Source organism: Capsicum annuum, chromosome 5 (assembly GCF_002878395.1).
Source record: "Capsicum annuum cultivar UCD-10X-F1 chromosome 5, UCD10Xv1.1, whole genome shotgun sequence".
Lineage (NCBI taxonomy): Eukaryota > Viridiplantae > Streptophyta > Magnoliopsida > Solanales > Solanaceae > Capsicum > Capsicum annuum.
The window spans coordinates 69,361,626-69,384,454 of NC_061115.1; positions in this window are offsets into that span (position 1 = coordinate 69,361,626).

Below are 22,829 nucleotides of genomic sequence, written 5' to 3' on the forward strand. Positions count from 1 at the left end.
GGCACTTAGGAGGCTGAGTTTGAATTGGAGTGAGGTAGCACAGTTGAAATTAGGACAGCTGAATGAGATGGATGAGTTCTATCTCAGTATATATGAATGGGCAGATCTTTACAAAGAGAAGATAAAAAAGTACCACTACCAGAGGATTGAAAAAAAGGTTTTTCAAAAGGGCGATTGGGTGCTTCTCTTCAACTCCAGACTGAAGCTGTTCCCAGGTAAGCTTAAATCAAAATAGTCAGGCCCATTCCAAGTTAACCAAGTCTACTCATCTGGAGTAGTTGAACTTACAAATGAGGAAGAAAGTGTCTTCAAGGTGAATGGGCAACGACTGAAGTTGTATATCGGTCCAATGGACTCGATAAAGTGCATCGCTGCTATCTATCTCGATGAAGTCGAAAGAACTTCTTTCACAATTTATGCCTTTCTATTTTTATGACCAGAAATTGTTTCTTGATTTTTATCCAAAATTGTTCTTTGGTGAGTAATCGAGATAACTGAGTCGTGCTACGACATTAAATCAGGTGCTAGCAGGAGGCAACCCACCAAGTGTTGTTGTAGTCATAATTAGAATTTATTTGTTCTCTTGTGCAATCTGATGTGTTTGTGAAGTGTGCAGGACTAAAAATGCAGAAAGAAAGGAGTTCTACAGTTGAAAAGGGAGTTAACAAGAGAACTGATGGACCGTCACTACACCCATCAACCAGATACTGAAAATGAAGTTCACTAGAATGAGTTGACCAACAAGTTGACAGACCATTGAATGAACGACGAACCATCAACTAAGCCGTCACAGTAAAGCAGAATTGTATTGTATCTGGTAAGCTGTGATGGCCAACCTGGCTGACCATCGCAAACCTGATGGACCATCAGCTAAACCATCAATGTAACCCTAGTTCTGGGTTGGGTCGGGTTCTATCTGAATTTTATTTAAACCACCCGTACTTGACCCAAATGCTTTTAAAGAGATAAAATAGGGCGGTTACATACGTTGTAACATCTTCAAATTCTAAAACTAATTAACTCCCTCTTAATTCAAAGAATTTGAAGGCAGTTATTTCCTCTAGTACTCTCTCTCTTCTTTCTTTTATCCTATTTAAACAACAACTCATCTTTCTTTTTCTATCACGACAAAAGTTAGAAATCACTTACAAAGTCTTTTAATTTCTATCACTTCTGCATTTACAAGAGAGAAGAGTGAAGTTATTGTACTACCAAGGTTTGATCATAACTTTTTTCTTACTTCTTTGAATTGTAAAGTATGAAGTAAAGAAATTGTTGGTTGATAGAAGGACTTAGTTTCATTTTATTTTGCCTTTTTGTTGATGATTTGATTATTGAACCCTAGTATACTCTATTCTGGGTGAAGTCTGAGTAACCCATATTCTTATAGTAGAAAATTTATTCTTAAATATGAAATTGATGTCACAGTGATGTTGAAAATCGAATAATGTATAATAGGTGTTCAAAAAATGCCAAAGTGAAGTCTTAAACTAAAAAAGGGTACTGACGGTAAACTTGACGGACCGTCAGACTTGCGATAGATTGCCAGGTGAACCATCGCAAAGACCACCAAAATATTCTCATTGGATAAGGCGTGATGGACAACTTGGTGGACCGTCAGTAACCCAACGGACTACCAATTCGACCATTGTAAGCCTATGAGATAAGCAACTTATTGGTTAAGGTTGACGGTCAAACTGACGAACCATCATAGAATCGATGAGCTATCGAGATGACCGTCAATTTAATTTTTCAACTGTTTTCCATCTATTTGATTTACCAACTGATTCTTTGTACCTTTTTTAGGCATTATGGCATGTAATCTTCCATTGACTAGAGGTGGTGGCCGAGCATGAGAAAGAGCCAAACTTTCCAGGAGTGAGGAGGTACTAGCCTTCAACACTCGCCAAAGAGATATGACACTTCCTACACTCTCCCAGATTGAAGAGGAGAGTGAGGGCAGCACCAGTATTACTAGTTCGAGACCCAATAAGAAAAGGGTTAATACATCTCATCCCAAGCTAGTTGAGGCTGAAACTGAGGCTACTAATGTGGAGGTACAACATGAAGCGGCTGAAGTGGACACTGAACTTGAGGACGCCAATGTAGTTAAGCATAAGGATCCTTAAATAAGAGAGACAATCAGATGGCAACTTGAGGAAGGAAGAGACAAGTTCTATGATGCACTGGCACCAACAAAAAATAGAGCAATCAAAAGACCATTTTCTGAGGAGTACTAAATAGTGACAACTGAGCTAAATGATTATCCCAAACTAGAGCGCTAGTTCAATGAGTATGAGTTGGCCTGGATGTGCAAGCCACCTAGTTTATATCAGCCGAATTTGGTAAGAGAATTCTTTGATAATTATTTGGTCCTGATAGAGAAGGATTTTCCTAAGGGGATGAAGCTTTCATACTTTAAAAAAAGGGAGTCAGTCCCAGTACAAGGAGTTAACATTGACATCTCAGCCCGAACTCTCAATAGGATGCTGTTTTGACCTGACTATGAAGCTTCACCTGCTGTACCTGATCTTGAATACCAGCCAACCTCCACATCTATTTAGAGACCTTGGTTGGCTGGGTTGTTGACTGATGATACTAATCCTCTCATGGACGACAATACTACGTGAGCACATAGAGAAGTCTTCCCTTAGCTTCAGAGCTAAGTTTTGGTGGACTGTGGTTCGATTAAGGTTGATACCAATAGGAAGTGACGCAAAATTAGATAGTCACAAGGCTATGCTTGTTTCTATTTTGATCTTAGGGTTGAAAATTGATTTCGGCTAGATTATTTTTGATGAAATATTTGTGAGGGACCATAAAGAAGCAAGTGCACTACCATTCCTTTGTTTGATCACAGAGTTACATAGGCAGGAAGGTGTGCCTTTGATTCGGGGGGTTGATAATGTAGTTTAGGCCATGCATAGACAGGACATTGAGAAATCAAAAGATGACTCATAGTTTGAGATGAGGGTCACTAAGCCTCTAGCCTACCAGACTCAGTCCGTACCAACCCCGAATACCTCAAAAATACCTTCAGGTATGCCATTGCCCATCACTACATATATGCCACCTGAGTATGTGCTACCAAGTACCTCTGTAGGGTCAGGGTTTGCAGCACCTATGGGTGGGGTATAGTTCACAGGATATAGGCTAACGTAGGAAAATTTCGCAAAGTAGATAAAATAATAGATGAAGTTTCAAAAATAGCTGGACACATGGGCTTTGCAGTTTAAGTCGTTTGTTGATCAAATTATTGTAGAAGAAATCTGTCCATTCCAAAATATTTAGTTGAGGATGGAACACATGGGGAACGTATCAACAAAAGGCTAGATACAATGTCCATTCCCAACTTGGCCTAGTTCATGGTGGAGTTTAAACACGCACAAGCTGACATAGCAGAGTTGAAGAACAGGCAATCTTAGTAGCTTATTTTTAACCCAGCCATGGTGATGAGTGATGATGATGAAGGGATCGTTGATTTAATGGGAAAACCATTTTAAGATAAAAAAAACAAATAAGTTGATGAGAGAACAGAAAGAAAAGTGGCTAGAAGAAGAAAAAGAGAAGAAATGACACCAGAAGAAAGAGAGCTGTATGACATGAAGAAAGCTGCACAAAAGTCAAGGAGAGATGATAAAAGAAGAAGGAAAAAATTAGAAGATGAAGCTGCTGGTGTATCTACTAGTTCCACCCAGCTAAAGGGGTTAGTTCAAACCCTGTTCGGGATGTGATCCCTCCGATTTTGGAGGATGAGTTTATGAGTACCCCCACCACCATGGGGGTTAACATTGCAACACGTGAGGACACTGGAGCCTTACCACATTTCATAGATACCTCAGATGATTAAGAGGCATTACAAGTATTTCCCATACTCTATACTTTAATTTTATGCATTTAAGGACAAATCATGTATTTTTCTATAGGGAGGTGTACTCGTACCACATGGTTTTTTTGTTGCCGATGTTCTTTTTCTTCCGTGTACTATTTAGGAGAATCGATATGTTTAGGATTGCATTTTCTTTTCTTAGGCTGTGATGTAAATAGCTGTTTGTTAATGTTTATTTATAAAAGTGCCCTTTATTTTAGCACCTTGTTATGTATATGGATGATAAATGATGTTGGCATAAGCTATGGAAAATGTTTATGACTATTTACTTCTATTTTCTAGCATATGTGAGCAACCTTTAGTGAATCTGTAATTGACATTAACATGTAAGATATGCATGAAATGTGATGGAAATCTTAAAAGCAGTAGAATGAGTTTGACTCAGTTGCCTTTGTGTGTGAGTATTTGTGTTAGTTCTTGCATAGTGTAGTACCTAGAACTTGCCTGGTTTATTGATGCTATTTTGTGGTTGATGAAACAAGAAGTGATAGAAGGCTGTCTTGCACTTTTAGTCCACTTAGCCAAATAACCCCACCAAAAAGATTTTTCCATTTTTTGAACCCTTCTTTGAGCTTGTATTATTTTTTATTCATTACCAATAATTCTAATTAACTCTCTTTAGGTTGTTAACACCTAAGTCTATCCCTGGTCTGATATTGGAAATTGTGTACCTAAACTTAGGAAACACCTAAGTTGAGGGTGGCTATTGTTTGTATGTTAGCTGCCTAATGAAAAGTTGGTTTAAAGCTTAGTTTAAAGAATCTGGCCCTAGTCTATCCAAGACATTGTGAACCTTGAATGACTGCATCAACATAATTTGAGGGTGGATGATGCTTGTATCTTTGTAAAAAGAAAGAGAAAAAAAAGAAAAAAGGGCGGATTATGGTAAAGTGTAAATAAATGAGACGGCCTCTAAGAAGGTCCAAGTGGCGGACCGTCTAGCCTCCGACGGACCACCAACTTGGATGTCAGGATAATATAAAACCTGGAGATCTTGAGGATTAAGTGACGGTCTATGCGATGGGCCGCTAGACCAGCATCGAACCATCGAGCAGGCCATCAAAACCTAATAGAATATGACATCATAGGATGCTCAGCGATGGTCCACTCGATGGATCGTCAGTTATCGATGTGCCGTCGATGTGACCGTTAACTTAGACACAGCTTTTTCCTAGTTTAAATTTTAAATACTCTGTAAATGGGAACATATAAATACCCAGTTTAGGTTTTATTTGATTATCTTTTATCATTTTTTCCAACTTTTGAACATCATTATAAGCAGTATTCTCTGAGGAACAGCTAGAATTGTGGATCTAAACATGTTACTCATACTTTCTTCTGAAGATTCAAGAACAAATCTTTGAGTCCTTGTAATTATTTTCTAAATCTATTTATGAGAAATACAATGACTCTTTCTTATTCTTCTATGGAGATGTGTGGCTGAGCTCCCATACGTAGGGTTATGGAAGCCTTGATGTGAATAACTGATTTGGGTTGTGAATGTACTTGAGTTCTGTGGGTTATTGATCTTGCATTAAACCTTCTTCACTTTAATGACTTTTCTTGGTTACAAACTTGAAAGGTGAGCCCAAGAACATCACTTGTTTGAATAGAAAAGTATTTGTTGGGAAAATAAAGGGTTTACATGGAATCTAGAGGTTTTAACCTTTGGATTAAAGGCAGATGCCTTAACGGGATTGACCTATATGAGAAAATAGTTGAATAATCAATACATTCTTTAAGTTTGAGAGAATTAAAGGATAAAACTATCCATTCAGTTGAGAAACTAATGGGTAAACAATAGGATTCAACTACTCTTGCAATTGAAGTTATTAATTGGAACTCAAAGATGATTCACAACCAGCTATTTAAGCATCTTGGTAACCATAAATCTAGTTTGTTTAATCTCATTGAATTACCATTTACAAATGAATCACTAGTTGGAACAACTCTGGTATAGTTATTTAGATATAATTTGTAAATAAAAACCCCCTTTTCTCTGGAATCTTCGATCAATAGTCTGATAACAACTGCAATACTTAGTGAACACGGTATTTCCTCTGGGATTCGACACCCAACCTAGTTGGGTTCTATATTTGACAGCGCCTGCTTACTCTCTCCTAAAAGAGGGGTAATTTGGGCGTATCAGATGTCGCCTTACTAACCTTTATCTTGATCCCAATTAACTATTACCTTTTGAGACTCTAGTTTTTATATAACAGATAACAGTCATTCACTATAATCCATTATGAGCAATAGATCGACAATTAACTTCAAATTACTATTGTGATCTTTTTTTCCTAGTCACTACTCCTCTTTTAGAGTAAGTAGCAATAATCTCAGCGGGATCTTAACGTTGGCAACCCGTTAAGAAATCTATAAGAATGAAGAAAACCTAATACATGTAAGAATTTTTATCTGGAATGACTTGGAATTTCCTTTACTTCGTTAATCTGCCAAGGTTCAAACAACCCTAGATAAGGGAATTATCCGTTTATAGTTATGAGATCAATGATGGAATCCACAGACAAAATTAAAAGATAAATCTCACAATAGTAAGAGTAGAAATCGCGAAGTCTTAAATTGAATAACAAACCAAGAACAAACCTAGAATAAGAGTATGTCAAAGCCCCCAAGGTCTTCTCCCTCAATAGGTCAATTGATAAATTGAAGGAATGGTACTTATAGGTAGAGTTCAAATTTTAATTAAAATAGGAAAAATTAATTATCCATATATAACAGGACTTAAAATCATCATAGGAGTGTTATTGGGACATATAGAAACCCTAGGAAATAATTTTGGGATGATCCAGAAACATCAATGTCGGTGGCCACTTACTCTATGTACCCACGGTCTAGCATAGGGAGCAGGTAGTACCTGAACTCCTAACATTATGCGCAAGTACAAGGTATAGGTATAAGTCCTGTAGCCTAACTCTTGTGATTTTGACCTATGGCACCTGCCTTGCCCATCTACGATCTGTAGGTCCCTTATACGGTCCATAGGTTGACTTGATAGGTGTCGGGAGCCATCTTTTCAGCTCTTCTTTAATTCTCGAACATGCTTTGATCAAGAACAAGCTGGAAATTGTACCAAACATCCTTAATTGCACAAAATAGTAGCCAAACATACATTTTTCCTCCTTTTCACGAAATTAGCATCCAAAACATGATTTGAACACAATTTGGACGAGCTGACAGATTTCACCCTTTACCTTTTTATTATCAGGATGTTGCCTTTCTAACCCTTATCTTGATCCCAATTAACTATTACCTTTTTAGTTTTTAGTTATTATATGACAATCAACGGTCATTCACGATGTTCTATTATGAGCAATGGATCAACAATTAACTTCAAATTACTGTTGTGATCTTCTTTTCGTAGTCACTACTCCTCTTTTGAAGTAAGTAGTAATAATCTAGGAGGGATCTTAAAGTTGACCACCCGTTAAGAAATAAATAAGAATAAAGAAAACCCAATACATGCAAGAATCTTTATCTAGAATGACTTGGCACTTTCTCTACTTTGTTAATCCGCTAGGGATCCCATAACTCTAGCTAAGAGAATTAGCCGCTCATAGTTATGATATCAATCATGGAATCCACAGACAAAATTACAAGATAAATCTCACAATAATAAGAGAATAAATCCAAATTCTTAAATTGAATGACAAACCAAGAATAAGAGTATGGGATATCCCCGAAGGGCTTCTCCCTCAATAGGTCAATTGATGAATTGAATGAATAACTAAACAAAGCCTAAAGGGTATTTATAGTTTACAAGAAACACTAGAGTTTAAATCCTAATTAAAATAGGAAAAATTAATTACCCATACATAATAGGACTTAAAAAAATCATAGGAGTGTTATTGGGACTCATAGAAACCCTAGGAAATAATTTTGGGCGGCTCCGAAAAATCACTGTCGGTGGCCACCTACTCTTTGTACCTGTAGTCCGGCATAGGGCGCAAGTAGTACCTATGGTCCTGACACTGGGCGTACGTATAGGGCATGGGTACAAGTCCTACAGCCTAACTCTCAGGATTTCACCCTCTGGCCCCTGGTTTGCCGACCTGCGGTTCGTGGGTCCCATATACGGTTCGTAGGTTGACTTGGTAGGTGCCAGGAGTCATCTTCTTAGCTCTTTTTCAATCCTCAAATATGTTTTGATCACAAAAGATATGTAAATAGTCCCAAACATCCTTAATTACCCCAAAATGTAGCCAAACACACCCTTTATCCTCCTTTTTACGAAATTAATATCCAAAACACAATTTCCTGCAAAACATTACAAAAATGCCTCAAATCCAACAAAATAGCCTTAAGTACATGCATATTCTCATAGTTTTAAGCATCACAAGTGATTTATTTCTATAGCACATCAACACCCTCAACTATGAATGTTGCATGTCCTTAGGCAACAAAATATAATAGAACAATATGACGATGCTTAACCAAGAGAAACGCCAGTCATCAAATTTAAGCTCAAGATCATTAACCTCTCTAAGATTAATACTTTAAAACCCAATTGTGTGTATTAATGAAGAACCTTAAATGTGACACAAAGAAATCAAGCTATGGCATTACATTATCAACAAACTACCATGCATATCTACAAGTTACATTACCCAAACAAGTAAGCATCTTGCAATACAACCTATGTTCCCTCACATTGAAAAAGTCCCACTCACTCATATATGTAATCAATAATGTCAATGCAGGAACAATCAAGAGACACTCACACTCACAAAATAAGTCCCAATCAATGCATGTCAAATACCATAGGCATGCCATTATTTTCTTTATCTTAGTTTTCAGTTAGTCACTTGAGGATCACTATAGGACTTTATTCGGATTGTAATGTAGGCTTGGGGGATGGTATAATACATATGGATATATCAAGTAACTAAGCCTTCTTGGCGCTACACTAGCTTTGGGGTCTCACTTACTAGCCAATTTCCTTTTATCCCACCCTTATTTCTCCCTTTTATTCTTTTATGCACATTCAGGCTAGGTGTGGTTTCACAAGCCAAGGAGGAACACACTTAATATATTACCAAGCATCAAAATGATCAATCAAGGGTATGTATCCCTACAAAATAAAAGTTACTTGGTTATTCATGAGACCTTGACAAAGGAAAAACACAAAAGAACAATGGTAATTAGTCAACCACATATGAAAAACCATATTGGTTCTATGTTTTAACAAGCACAAAACCCCTTTTAAGTCAACAGTCACATGATAATTCCCAAAGCTAAGTGCAATGTCATGAAAAAGTTCATTCCATGTTAAGACTCCACTCAATGCACTATGTTTAAGAATGGAATTGCTCCAAATTAATCACCGGGTCAAATACAAAAGTATTCCCCACACAAGTCAATAAACAAATTGCATTTGAGCTCACAATGCAATCAAGTAATTGATGTGTGAACTAATGCTAACACATTTGAGGCTTTTAACTAAGAATAATTGCGAAGTCTTAAGAAAATTTTGTTGTTTTTGATTGTTTTATGTTTGATTTTGCAAAAGAAGCTAATATGTTAGAGAACCAACAAGAATGGAAGCAAATGAGCTAAAATCTGAAGTAAATAGAGGCAAAGTATGGCTAACGACATTTGTGATAAGTCGTCAACCCTGTAATAAGCTATCAGCTTCATCGTCAGCCATAGACAGAGAATTAGCCTAAGTTGAAAGCTGTGATGATATTTTGTGATAGGTCATCAAAGAGCTGATAAGCCGTCAAGAATGCCGTCAGCCTAAGGCATCACATAAGAACTGAAGCAGAGATTTGACAACATTTGTGATAAGTCGTCAATGAGCTGATAGAGCGTCACCATTTGTCATCAGCATTAGGCAACAAGTGTCCAAAGAAAAGAGGAAGCTGACGACATTTGTGATAAGTTGTCAGCCTCTTAATAGGCTATCACAAATGGCGTCACCTAATCCTAGTTTTACGTTTATTTTTTGTTTTTGTTTATTTGTAGAATCTTTATAGTGTATGCCAAGAACCAGAAGTTTCAGAGAACTATTATTACCACCTAATCCAAAACCTCAACGAATTGAAAGAATGGCAGAACAGCAAGAGGCTGACAGATTGGCAACCTTAGCTAGAGCTCAGGTGAATGTACAAAATGTTGGTAAACAAGCACGACATCCAAATCCTGAGGATGAAGATTTGGGAGATGAGGAGCAGCTAAATCCTGGTAACCCAAGTCGTGCAGAGCAAAAAGATACACCAGTAAGGTGTAATATTAACAGGAATCGTCTATTTTGAGAAAGGCAAGAGTACCAGCCAATCCAATATGATCTCAATGATGATGATAATGGAATGGATGGAGAAGATGCAATGGGTGCAATTATTCCTCTACCGTTAGCACCTGGGGGAAAATTCAACATTACGAGTACTATGATTCAACTCTTAAATCTGAAGGGGTTGTTTGGTGGCCTTCCTAGGGATGACCCGAACTTGCATCTATTGAATTTTATCACCATCTTCAAATCTGTTGATAACCCAGAAGTGGGCCAGAATGTTATTCGATTGATATTATTTTTGTTGTATCTGTCTGAGAAGGCAACATTATGGCTAAATGAGCTGACACCTGATTCTATAACTAACTGGATGCGGTTGAAATGATCTTTTCTAGAAAGGTTTTTTCCGTATTCCAGGAGGGTACAGTTAAGAGACAAGATTAGCAACTTTAGGCAGCTCCCAACTGAAACCTTGTATGAAACCTGGGAAAGATTAAAGAAAAAGCTGACACAATGTCTGAACCACAACATAACGGACATACATTTGATGGACACTTTGTACAGGGCTCTTAACTCTATTACAAAGCTAATTGTAGAAAATATTGCTGGTTGTTTGTTTGTTGATCTTACATTCCCAGAGGCTTCAGAGATGCTGGATAAAATGACCAAACAGAGTCGGGCATAGCATACCAGAGACTCTGTGGTGGCCAGCCCCACTGCTTCTATAGGTATTACTTTGGAACAACACAAAAGAGAAGAGGAGCATGACCAAGACATGGCTCACCTTAAAACACAGATGGACTTACTAACCAAGCACTTGTTATTAGGTAAGATTGAAAAGGTGAAAGTTGTGGGATCTCAGGATAGAAGTGAGGTTGATGCAGATGAAGAGGCTAACTATATTAATAATCAGGGGGGTTTTGAGGCAATAGTAAAGGGAATCAAGGTCGGACTTACTATGATAAGCCTGGTTATAAAGATAGGGAGCAAGGAAATTGGAGGAATAACAATGACAGGAGCGGGTTATATATTCCTCCTGGAAATCGTGAGGCTGCTTCAACAATTTCTAAAAAAATATCCATGGAGGACATGATGGCTAAGTAGTTAAAGGGAGTGGAAGCTATCAACTCTGGTGTGACCACTATGAAGATCAATCTGACATCCATCAGTCAGTTGGTGCACTCACACTCCACCGCAATTAAACAGTTAGAGCAACAGATGAGCCAACTCTCCACATCATTCAACCAGAGGAAGAGAAGAATGTTACCAAGTGATACGGTCCAAAATCCATGAAATAATGGCTCATGCATGGCTATTACCACTAGAAGTGGTAAGATATTACCTGGCCCTTCTGTGGGCAAACTTGTAGTTAATGAGGTAGTTGATGTTGAACCGGAAGAAAGTGGCCCAGTGGAGTCTGAGAAGCTGGATAATTCTGATGATGCTCCAGATAAAGACAAAGAGAAGGAGAAGGAGGTAGTGCTGAAAACTATCCCAAGACCACCACCTCTATTTCCTTAGCGATTGAAGAAAAAGGTTGATGATGCAAAATTCAGCAAATTCATGGCAATGCTCAAGCAATTAACAATAAATTTGCCTTTGGTTGAGGCACTTGAGCAAATTCCAGAATACACAAAGTTCATGAAAGACCTTGTGACTAAGAAACGGAAGGTTAGCCATAAGCTAGAGGACAATTTCTTTCATTGTGGCACTATCTCTACAAGGTTTTTAGTGTAGAAAAAGGTAGATCCAGGAGCATTTACTATCCCGTATACTATTGGGTCCCTCAATTTCACAAAAGCACTATGCGATTTGGGAGCCAGTATAAACCTAATATCACTCGTTGTGTACAAAAAACTTGGTTTGGGGGATCCTACCCCTATGAACATGCATTTGGTAATGGTAGATAGGTCTATAAAGTGGCCAGTGGGTATATTACACGATGTATTGGTAAAGGTGGCTGACTTCATTCTGCCTTTTAATTTTGTAGTCCTGGACTGTGAGGTGGATTTCAAAGTGCCCATCATTTTGGGTTGACCATTCCTTACAACTGGGAGAGTGATAGTGGATATGGAATTGAATAAGCTGAAGTTCAGTTTTAATGACAAAAAAGCAAGATTCAAAATACACTCATCCATAACACTGGCAAAGGAGATGGGTTTTTTCTCAATCGTGGACGTATTCTATGAAGATGGTAAAGGGGTATCAACAGGTTGTCTTGGTAAAGTCTGAGTAGTCAAGATAACCAAGTCACGCCACGACAGTAAATTAGGCGTTATTGGGAGGCAACCCAAAATTTTTATATTCCAGCAAATTATTTATTTTGGTAGTTAGGTTTTAGATCAAAGAATGTGGTATCGATATATCCATCCAAGGGCTCCTAATAACATTTTTTATGGGCTGTCACAATTGTGATAAGCTGTCAACTTTGTCGTCAGAAATAGCAGCTCTGGGGCAATTTCTACTAAGGCTGACGACTTTTGTGATAAGCTATCAAAATTGTGATGGCTTATCAGAAATGTCATCACAAAAATTCCAACATTAGCTGAAAATGTGGGCCAAATTAAAAAGACCCAACCCGGCCCACAGCTTGGCCTTTCCACATTCTCGCTTAGTGTTTATTACCTTTAAGTTATTCTCTTTCTATCTTTGGTTTATTTTCTTCCCTTTTCAAAGTCTCTCCAACTAAAACAAAAGAAAGCTTCCTTGTATGTGTAGGTTTGCAATCAAAATTAAGAACCTCTCTTTATTTCCTCTTGCTCGTGTAACAACATTGAAGGCTCCCATCAGGTATGCTCAAAACCTAGCCTTTCTTTTCAAGTGGTAAGTCATAAACTGATGAAAATCCAAGTTCCCAAGAAGTTTGAACCAAGTTCCACTTGTATAAATGGCTAAAAATCAGAGCTAGGGTTTGCTATGTAAGCTTAAGGTTTAAAAGTTTAGATCAAAAATAAAAATCAAGTGGATTTTAAGAAAAAATATGGGACCAAAATTGAGTTAAAATTAAGTTGGGGTTCTGTTTATAGCTGACGACATTCGTGATAAGCTATCACAACTATGATGGCTTATTAGAAATGTCGTCAGAAGTCGATAAGAATTTTGTGGGTTCTATTTAGGGCTGATGACATTCATGATAAGCTATCACAACTGTGATGGCTTATCAGAAATATCGTCACACCTAGGACCTGAAGAATTACTAAACCCTTTCAAGTGGTGTAGAATTTCAATGATCAATGTGTTTGTGTTTATACTCTTGAGGATCAACTAATGGGCTTTCGCTGACTACAGGTCTTAAAATGGTAGCCAAAGAAAAGAACTCAAAATCCATAAAGAAAGTGACCAAGGGAAGTGTACCTCAGAGACTCTTCAATGAAGAGTCTGATTATGAAGAGGAAGAGCCTATGATCAGGAAGCAAAAGAAGAAGCAAATCACTAAAAAGACTTTACCACCCTCACCAGTTGAAGTGGAGGACAGTGAAGAAACTGATAATGAGCCAACAACATTCGAGCATACAACTTCTGAGTAGACGAGCTCTGAGCAACAAGATAATGAACATGTTGAATCTGAAGAGCATGATTCAGATCATCCTAATTCTGAGGGGCATGAGTCTGAGGGACCATCAACTGAGTCCCATTTTACTGAGCCACAAGATGATGAAGACTCTCCGATTTGGGGAACTATGGTTAAATGTAAAAATCTTGAAGTTCGAGATGGCACTAGATAAAAGATTCCCAAAGCTCAGAAAATCTTCTTTGATGGGCTTCGCAGAACTAACAGAAGAGCTATCAAGAGGCCAATCTTTGAGGAGATGAGAATCATCACTAAGGGGTTGAGCAGGTACCTGAAGCTAGAGCAAAAATTTCATGGCTATAATTTGGGATGGACTACATGAGGAGGAAATTCATTTTGCCCTACACTAGTTAGGGAGTTCTATGCAAACTACCAAGCTCTCTTGGAAAACATGTGTAGAGAAGGAGAGAAAGAAGTTGACCAACCTTTGTTAGATAAAGTTTTTGTACGAGGTGTAATGGTGGATGTTTCTGAAGCAACAATCAACAGGTTCCTTTATGGACCGAACTTCACTCCTCAGGCTACTTCACATACTTTTTATGTCCGGTTGAAGCATCGAGAAAATCAATGCTATTGGTTAGCCACAACATAGCCGATGGAGAACCGGAATGGCTAGCAAATCCGAGTGAAAAGATCTTCAAGGCCTCCCTGACTTCAGAGGCAATATTTTGGTGGGGTATTGTACGTACGTGGTTGATGACCATAGATGGTGATAATATCCTCGGGGATGACAGAGCAATATTAATCACAAGTTTTGTGGCTAACCTTAAATTGAATTTTGGAGAGATTATCATTGAAGAGATAAAAATTTAGGTACCAAGGTCTGATACAGCATATCCCTTCCCTTATTTAATTACAAGGTTGTGTAGGGCAGCAAATGTGCCAAAAATTGTAAGGTTAGAAGAAGAACTCTTTGCCAGGAAGACCCATAATCCGATCTGAAAAGAGGGACGCAGAGATTCCAACTGATCCACCGGTTACAGGTACTAGTTCAGCACCTAATGCAGAGGTGCCTGATTCTAAAGTTGTACCTTCAACATCCACAACAATGGCAGAATCATTAGTGCCCAGAACTGAGACAATTCCTCTAGCTGTAGTGCCTACAATAGAATTTACCTTCAACACTATGAATTTCAGGAGAGTGGCAAAGCATTCCAAGTGGTCCGAGGCTCATCTTAAACTCTTTACCAAGCAATTCGCAGTTACAGTTGACAAAAGAGTTAAGGCTGCACTTGAGCCTTACAAGGCTCTGTCGGGTCGGATTGATGAATTGGAGAATTGCTTCAATGAGCAGTCGAGAGAGAGGTCAGATCTAGAGATGGCATTATTCAGATTAGACCTAGACAAAGTAAAGGCGGAGGTTGGAAAGCTACAGAAGCCAGTAAATTAAAAAAAAGGTGTGAATAAAGGAAAAGGAAAGAGATAGAGGCCCAATAATAATGAAGAAAAAAAAGTAGAAAAGATGGCAAGAAGGAAGTCTAAAAAGGAGAAGATGAAAAAGGCAAGAATTGAGTCCTTAGTGGATAATGAGAGATGGGAGGCAGCCATCCGAGAGAGAGCCATAGGTGCCTCTACTAGTAGGCCTATAGAGACTGATAGACCAGCTATACCAGAACAGAGAGACGCTCCTGATGGAGATGCGGCAGGGTCAGTAACCCATGACCTCTGGGATTAATCTATTCCAGGTATACTCTAACCCTTAGTTTAGATTTTCTTTGATTTTAAGTTGAGGGTGTAGGGTAAAGTTGTTGTAAAATTTTGTAGTCAACTAGGAGAAATACTTGTACTTGAGGCATTTGAATCGTTTTTGTAATTTCTTGTACACCTCTTCAAGTGGTCTACTACTTTAAACTGAGTGATTTGTATTTAAGTGTGACCACCGTGCATCTTTGTATGGCATTAGTTCTAGTAACATAATAATCATTGGTAAACAGTTGCACGAACTAAATGAGTAGTCGAGTGTGATATACCTGTGCTCCAAGTATGTGTGTGAGATGTTACTCAATTCTCTCTGTATGCTGAAGCCAGAACTTTCCCAGTTAGTCTTACCTAGGTTGAAGGATATGGGTTAGGAAAGGATCATATGCCATTGTAATATTAGCTCACTTTAGCCTAAATGACCTTCCCTATGTGTATCATATCCCTTGATCCCTGTTTTGAGTTGAATTAGCCTATTTCTTTGTATGACACCTGTCACCTTCTCATTTAGATCATAATGAACCTATTTTGGCCCTGGTCCTCCTTGGATACTATGCACCTTGACTTAGGAAAATGGCCTAAGTTGAGGGTGGCTATCATAGGGGTGCAAGATATAGAATGAGTATGAAGAAAGGTATCATAAAAAAGAATAAAAAGTTGGGTGCAGAAGAAAAGAGCAAGAAAAAGAAAAAAATTGTGAAAAAGAATAAGTAATTGAGAAAAAACTGCACCCATCCTAAATAATTATGATCAAGAAAAGAGAAGAGTGGAAAAGGCTAATAAGTGGAACCCCAAAAATCTAGTATAGTGTAAAGGAGGCTTAGTCACTTTAAATACCATCGAGCATCATACCAGCCCCTAGCCTACATTACAAGCCTAAGAAAAATCCTATAGTGATCCTAGCTGACCTATCTGAAGATCTGGGTAATGAAAATAAGGGCAAGCCTATGGTACTTCGCATACACTAATTGGAACTTTATTTTGAGAGTGAGTGTTTTGATTGTCCCCATGGTTATATATATAATTCCTGATATGAGATAAGGGAGATTTCTTTGCTGTGAGGGTACACTGGTTACATTGCTAGTTACTAACTTGTTCGGATAGTGTAATACTAGTCTATGCATGGTTGTTATAGCTGAATTGATGCCATATCTTGATTCCTGTGTGTTGCATTAGTGTTCTTCATTGTACTTGAATTGACTGAATTTAGAGATGGTGAAAGTGTTTTGAGATGATATTGATGATTGACTGTCAAATGTGCTTTGTATTCTCTTAGTTGAGCTGAGTTGCTTGAGGACAAGCAATTATTTTAAGTTGAGGGTGTTGATGTGTGAGATAATTCTAACACATTTAAGGCTTTTAACTAAGAATAATTGCAAAGTCTTAAGCAAATTTTGTCATTTTTAATTGCTTTATGTTTGATTTTGTAGAAAAAGCTGGTATGTTAGAGAACCAACAAGAATGGAAGCAAATGAGTTGAAATCTGAAGTAAATAGAGGCAAAGTGTAGCTAACGACATTTGTGATAAATCATCATCCCTGTGATAATCTATCAGCTTCATTGTCAGCCATAGACAGAGAATTGGCCTAAGTTGAAAGTTGTGACGACATTTTTTGATAGGTCGTCAAGGAGCTGATAAGCCGTCAAGAATGCCATCAACCTAAGGTAGCACATGAGAACTGAAGCAGAGACTTGACGACATTTGTGATAAGTCATCAAGTAGCTGATAGGGCATCACCGTTTATCGTCAGCATTAGGCAGCAAGTGTCCAAAGCAAAGAGGAAGCTGACGACATTTGTGATAAGTTATCAGCCTCCTGATAGGCTATCACAAATGGCGTCACCTAATTCGAAGAATTTTTGAATTTTATTATTTTGTTTCCATAATTAGGGTAAACTATTTAAAGCCTTGTTTAGGGTTTTCTTAAGAATTCTGAACCTTGATTTTTGAGACACGATACTTGGATATTTTCTCTCTCTAACTTCTTGGCTTAAAAAAGCAATTATTTTGAAGAGAATTTAATCATTATTTTAGGATTTTCTGTTGTGATCTAATCTGAGATTCACTAGTTATTATTCATCTTGTGGTAAGTTTATCTTTCAAAGCATGAATTCATCTAGTTACTTCGATTATTAAGTCATGAGCAGCTAAATTCTTTTAACCTAAATTGTGAGATCTAGGGGTAGGTTTTGATAAGGTACTGAGTGTTCAAGATTCGAAAGGTGGTAGGACTCCTTGATAATTCTGATGTTTTAATTATTGTCTGTTGGTTGCAAATGATAGATAACACCTTCTTTGATTTGCTTGAGAAAGAAATCAAATATAGTGGGAAGTGAATTATTAACGGGTACTTAGAAATACTAAACTTTCGTTTAATAATTAGCGTTGTAACAAGGTTGGTTAACCTGAGGTAAATTCCAGGCAGTGAATATAAATTCCCTAAGTTCAAGAAGATTAGGTAATTAAATGCTTAAGTAGGTCGAGAGACATTTAAGCATAACTTCAATAAAGATAACTTGTTGTCCTACATACCGTGAGAATCTTGAACCACTAGTAGCATCTGTCAAGTACCAAAATCCCTAGTGAACATAATTCTGGTTTTTCATAAACTTTTGATTACGAACATTGATTAAAGTAATTAACAATTACTTGTTCAACTAAAAACCCCCATTTCAGGAAACATCAACTATCAGTTGATTAAATCGCAAACGACTTTAGTTCACACCATATTCCCTGTGAGATTCGACCCCAACCTAGTTGGGTTTTATATTGACAACGATCGCTTACATTCTCGTTGAGAGGTGTAGTTTGAGCGTCATCAGTAATAACACCAAGCAATTACCACATAAAGGAAAGGAAGTGTTACTACTATGTTCACCAAACAAAAATATGACCACGAATAAGCATGTAAGTGTCAACATCCTTAATCAAATTCCTCTTGTCATCTTGACCAAGCACCAAGATAGGTGTATTAAAATCACCACTCTCCAAATGGTCACTAGGGTCAGATAGAAGAAGTTTCATGAACATGGGAAATATCCATTTCCCTAAGGGTGCCAATATCATAAGAAAATATGCTCTCCACATAATCACAGGCAATATCATAAGCATATAGAGAGTATAGAAAGGTGTCTCGCAAATTTATTTCATCTAAAATGTCCTCAATCGCATGGACACTACTATGCTCAAGAACATTACCAAGAGTATGCTCAAGAATTGGAACACTCAAAGAAGAAGAAATAATTGAAAAATAAAAATCACCTTCCATTTCTTCACAGTTTTTCCCCAAAAAAGGTACTCTCATCTTCCAAGAAGAGATTAAAATCTTTAGGAGGAATATTGTCACACAATACATATATACCCTGCATATGCATTTACTGAAATACATATCTGACCCATATGTATATATAAACATACAGAACACAAAATTTCTATAACAAAAATGACAACTATATACATATACATATAAGTAATCAAAATACTGAAAATGTATTGTATGAATGCGATCATTTTTGAAGTATTATATGTAAATAATAATACACATCTGGGTAAACGAATGATCAGAAAAAGATATAATTACATTACAAATAACTAATACATGTACAATTACGTATATGTACTTGCTAAAAATTCTATGTAAATATATATGTATTTGATTTCAATAAAAAAAATGTATTTTCATATGTGTTATGAAAGATATATGTATAGATTTACATAAAATACATATACAAAGCTAAAAAATATGAAAAATACATATAACGATCAACGAACACTACAAAAAAAACTGCGTTTAGCAACGGATTTTTAGCAACAAGGACATTTTCGTCGCTCATTAATGACGAAATTGTAACAAAATAGAACTTTTGTCACTAAATAAATGAAATTAAAATTAGTAGCCTAATTAGTGACGGATTAGCGACAGAAAATAAAATTTGTTGCTATATTTTGACGGTAAATATTGGCGCCTTTATTTTGGTGACAAAATTAGCGACAGAAAAGGTGAGAATTTTTTTTGACATGGTGGAGACGGAAATAGCAACGAAATTGTTGTCACTGAAATTATTTTACCATTTTAAAAAAATATATATTAGTTATATTTTTAATAAATAATTAACAAATCTGTTGCTGAATCTGTTACCCTACCAACTAAATATTAGGGCAAAGTATTTTATTTCACTTTGTTCTCAAAATATAGTATCATCCGCCTCTCTCTAAAAACAAACTCTCTTTTCTCTTTTCTCTCAATTGAGAAAAGAAAATCGCTCAATATCAATCAAAAACGGAGTCAATCGCTCAATTTTGAATCTAAATTAGAGTTACTATTCTAAATCTCATAATGTGAGTTATTTTTCCTCTTTCAATTTCTTAATTTCTATGTTGGAAGTCACTTGTAAATGGTAGGGTTAGGGTTGTTTGAGCTCTTTCACTTAGGTTTTTCTTACTACTGTTGATATTATATGTTTTTATGGTTAATTGGTGGACAATAGCATGTACCATATTTTCTCGCTTAGTTGTCTCAGTGTAGTATAAAAAAATTTCCATATCTGCTTAGATTTCTTGTTTTGGATTTAAAAGTTGTTTGCGGACTTTGTTTTGACTTATTTCTAGTAATTGAGTATTATTAATGAGATTAAAAGTCCATATTTGAAAAAACTAGAGAAAAAAATTGCTTCTCAAAACCCAGAGGGGTGGTTCGCAGAGATGGAGACTACCATCAAGTTGTTCATCTGTTGATATTTGCTTAGAGTACATAAGAACTACTTCTCCAAGGACGTGTTTGCAAGGATTCCTGGGTTGGTCAGTGGGATATCTCAAGTGTCGGTCATATACTCCTTTACGATCTACAACTTGCTAATTTTATAAGTGTTTGGCATTATATTCTCTAAGTTGCTCCTGAAAAAGTTGTGTTTGGATTTGTTAAACAGAAAATCTTTCTCTGACCTCGTCAAGTTATTTTTTAGCACTATTTTTTATATAGTTGTGAAACTTCACTGCATTATATTTTCTTTATTTCATTGCAAATGAATGAAGGATGGGAATGACCTCATATGAGAAAATTTAGTAAATTGAAAATGTTGTTTGTAAGTTGGACAAATGCTTTAATTTCTGACTTTTATGTTGCAAGTGTATATCTGTGGAAGAAGTTTAATGACGAATAATGTTATGAGAGGCTTGGCTATTGCATACTCTTTATAGATAGTTATATTATGGCTATCTACTTCCCGTTCCTATCATGGATAAGTACACAGTTACCTGAAAAACCATTTGGAAGTTGAACAAATACTTTATTTTCTGACGTCTATGTTTTATGTGTATATCTGTGGAAGAAGATCAATTACAAATGCAATGCAATATTCAGCAAATGAAGCTAGCTAGTTTTTCTACCATTTTATACTAAATATGAACTCTTTTATTTTGTTTTTTAGCAGGGTAAGAATCTTGTTATTGGTAATTAATATTGGGGACTCTAGAGTTGTGTTGGCTACGAAAGGTGAGGATGATTCTCTCACTGCAGTGAAATTGAAAGTAGACCTTAAGCCGAATTTACCAGGTGCATACATGTCTATATCTTTCTGCCTGTACTGTGACATTTTTTATTTTTTTCAAAATTGTGTTGATCAACAAAATTACCACTTAATTTCTGTTCAACTCTAATCTCGGACTAGCCGAGGTTGTGTATTCAAATTCTTTGTATCATATATGTCTCTTTGATGAATCATGAGCAGATTTTTCAAGTTTATATGACTTTAATACGAATCAATTAGCATTTTGGTTTCTAAAATATTATTATAGACATATTTTTGGGTCCTTCAGTTTCTGTTAAAGAATAATAATAATGAATCTTAATTTTTATATGACCACCACCATATTTACTTATTTTCACTTAATGAAACTTTAGTATTAACTGATCGTCATTAAACAAATCAGTAATTATATAACTGATCGTCATTAAACAAAGCAGTAATTATACTTAGTGTGGTTGGAAATATCCCACTTAATTATCAACTTATTTGGATTACCCCACTAGACAATACTTTCAAATATGAATTGAACATACAGGAGACCATAGTATATGTATCAGAAAATAGTCATGTCGTTTTAGTTAAAGTTGCAAAATGTTAGTACCAATTTTCTCGTATATGTAAGAGCTTTGAAGGATATAGTCTTGTTTAGTTGTTCGTTTCCTGTTTGATACGCCCATGAAGTTTTTAATCTTTGGTGTACATATAACACGTTAAGGAAATTTCAATTGGCAAAGCATGAAAAAAAGATTAAGTATATATAAAATCCAAAAATCTTGGCTCCACCTCTGCGTAGACATATATATTCTGTGTGGCATCCTACGTGATAAATTCATGTCTTATATGACATTTATTATATCACATATCCTCTGTATTATCTACCCTACTGATAAAATTTCACACTTTACAATGATCATCTACAACTTGTTTATTTCTTTTATTTCAGTAGTGGTCAGCTGTTACAATTTTGGAGTGATATGATCATTCAAGTATCAATAATTTCATCTGGTTTCAGCTGTCCTACTAAAACATAAACTACAACTTCTAAACTTCTGTAATTAGCTATAAATATTTAAATATATTATTTCTTGAATACAATTTTCTTATGTAAAGAGAGTTTGACTAACACAAGGATTATTGTTTGTATGTGAAATTTTACACCCCCTTGAAATGTTGAATGTTCTCTCCCATGTGATTGTATACACACATGGTCATGATGGAAAATCTTTCGTTGATGAACGTTCCCGAATCGTCCATGTAAGACTAAATCTTAATGTAGTAGTTTACTTAATTCTTATTTTTGTAGTTTAAAGTAGTTTTTGACATCTAATCATTTTTAAGTACAATCCGTTATAATTTCACTTCCTCTATTACAGGAAAGATTTGAAGAAATACTACGAGAAAAAACATTATCAGAATTTGATATTGATCAAATTGAAGCATATTACCAAGCTGTCGGAGGAGAAAAGAAATAAAGAGTATTTGGTCTTGGATTTGAAGCAAAAGGCTACTACGGGCAAACTCTTTATGTTTCTTGTGGAAAGACTTCATCTTCAGCTTCTCATGAATTGTGTTTAGCTTTTGCTATCTTTGGTATTGCGGATGATGTGGATTGTTTTAAGGATAGCTGGTTGATGTTTGGTACTATGGATGTTTTGGACATAATTATGTGTTTAGATGTTGCGCGCTATGTTTGGTATTGTGGATGTTTGATTTTGCTATCTATATATGTGGGTTCTTTTGTATGAATGTTGGATATTTTAAGAAGATTTTGTTATCTATATATGTGGGTTCTTTTATGTGAATGTTAGATATTTTAAGAATTTTAAAAAATTAGGGACTAAATAATAAAAATTTTAGTGACGGACTAGCAATGAAATATTTGGTCACGAAATAATC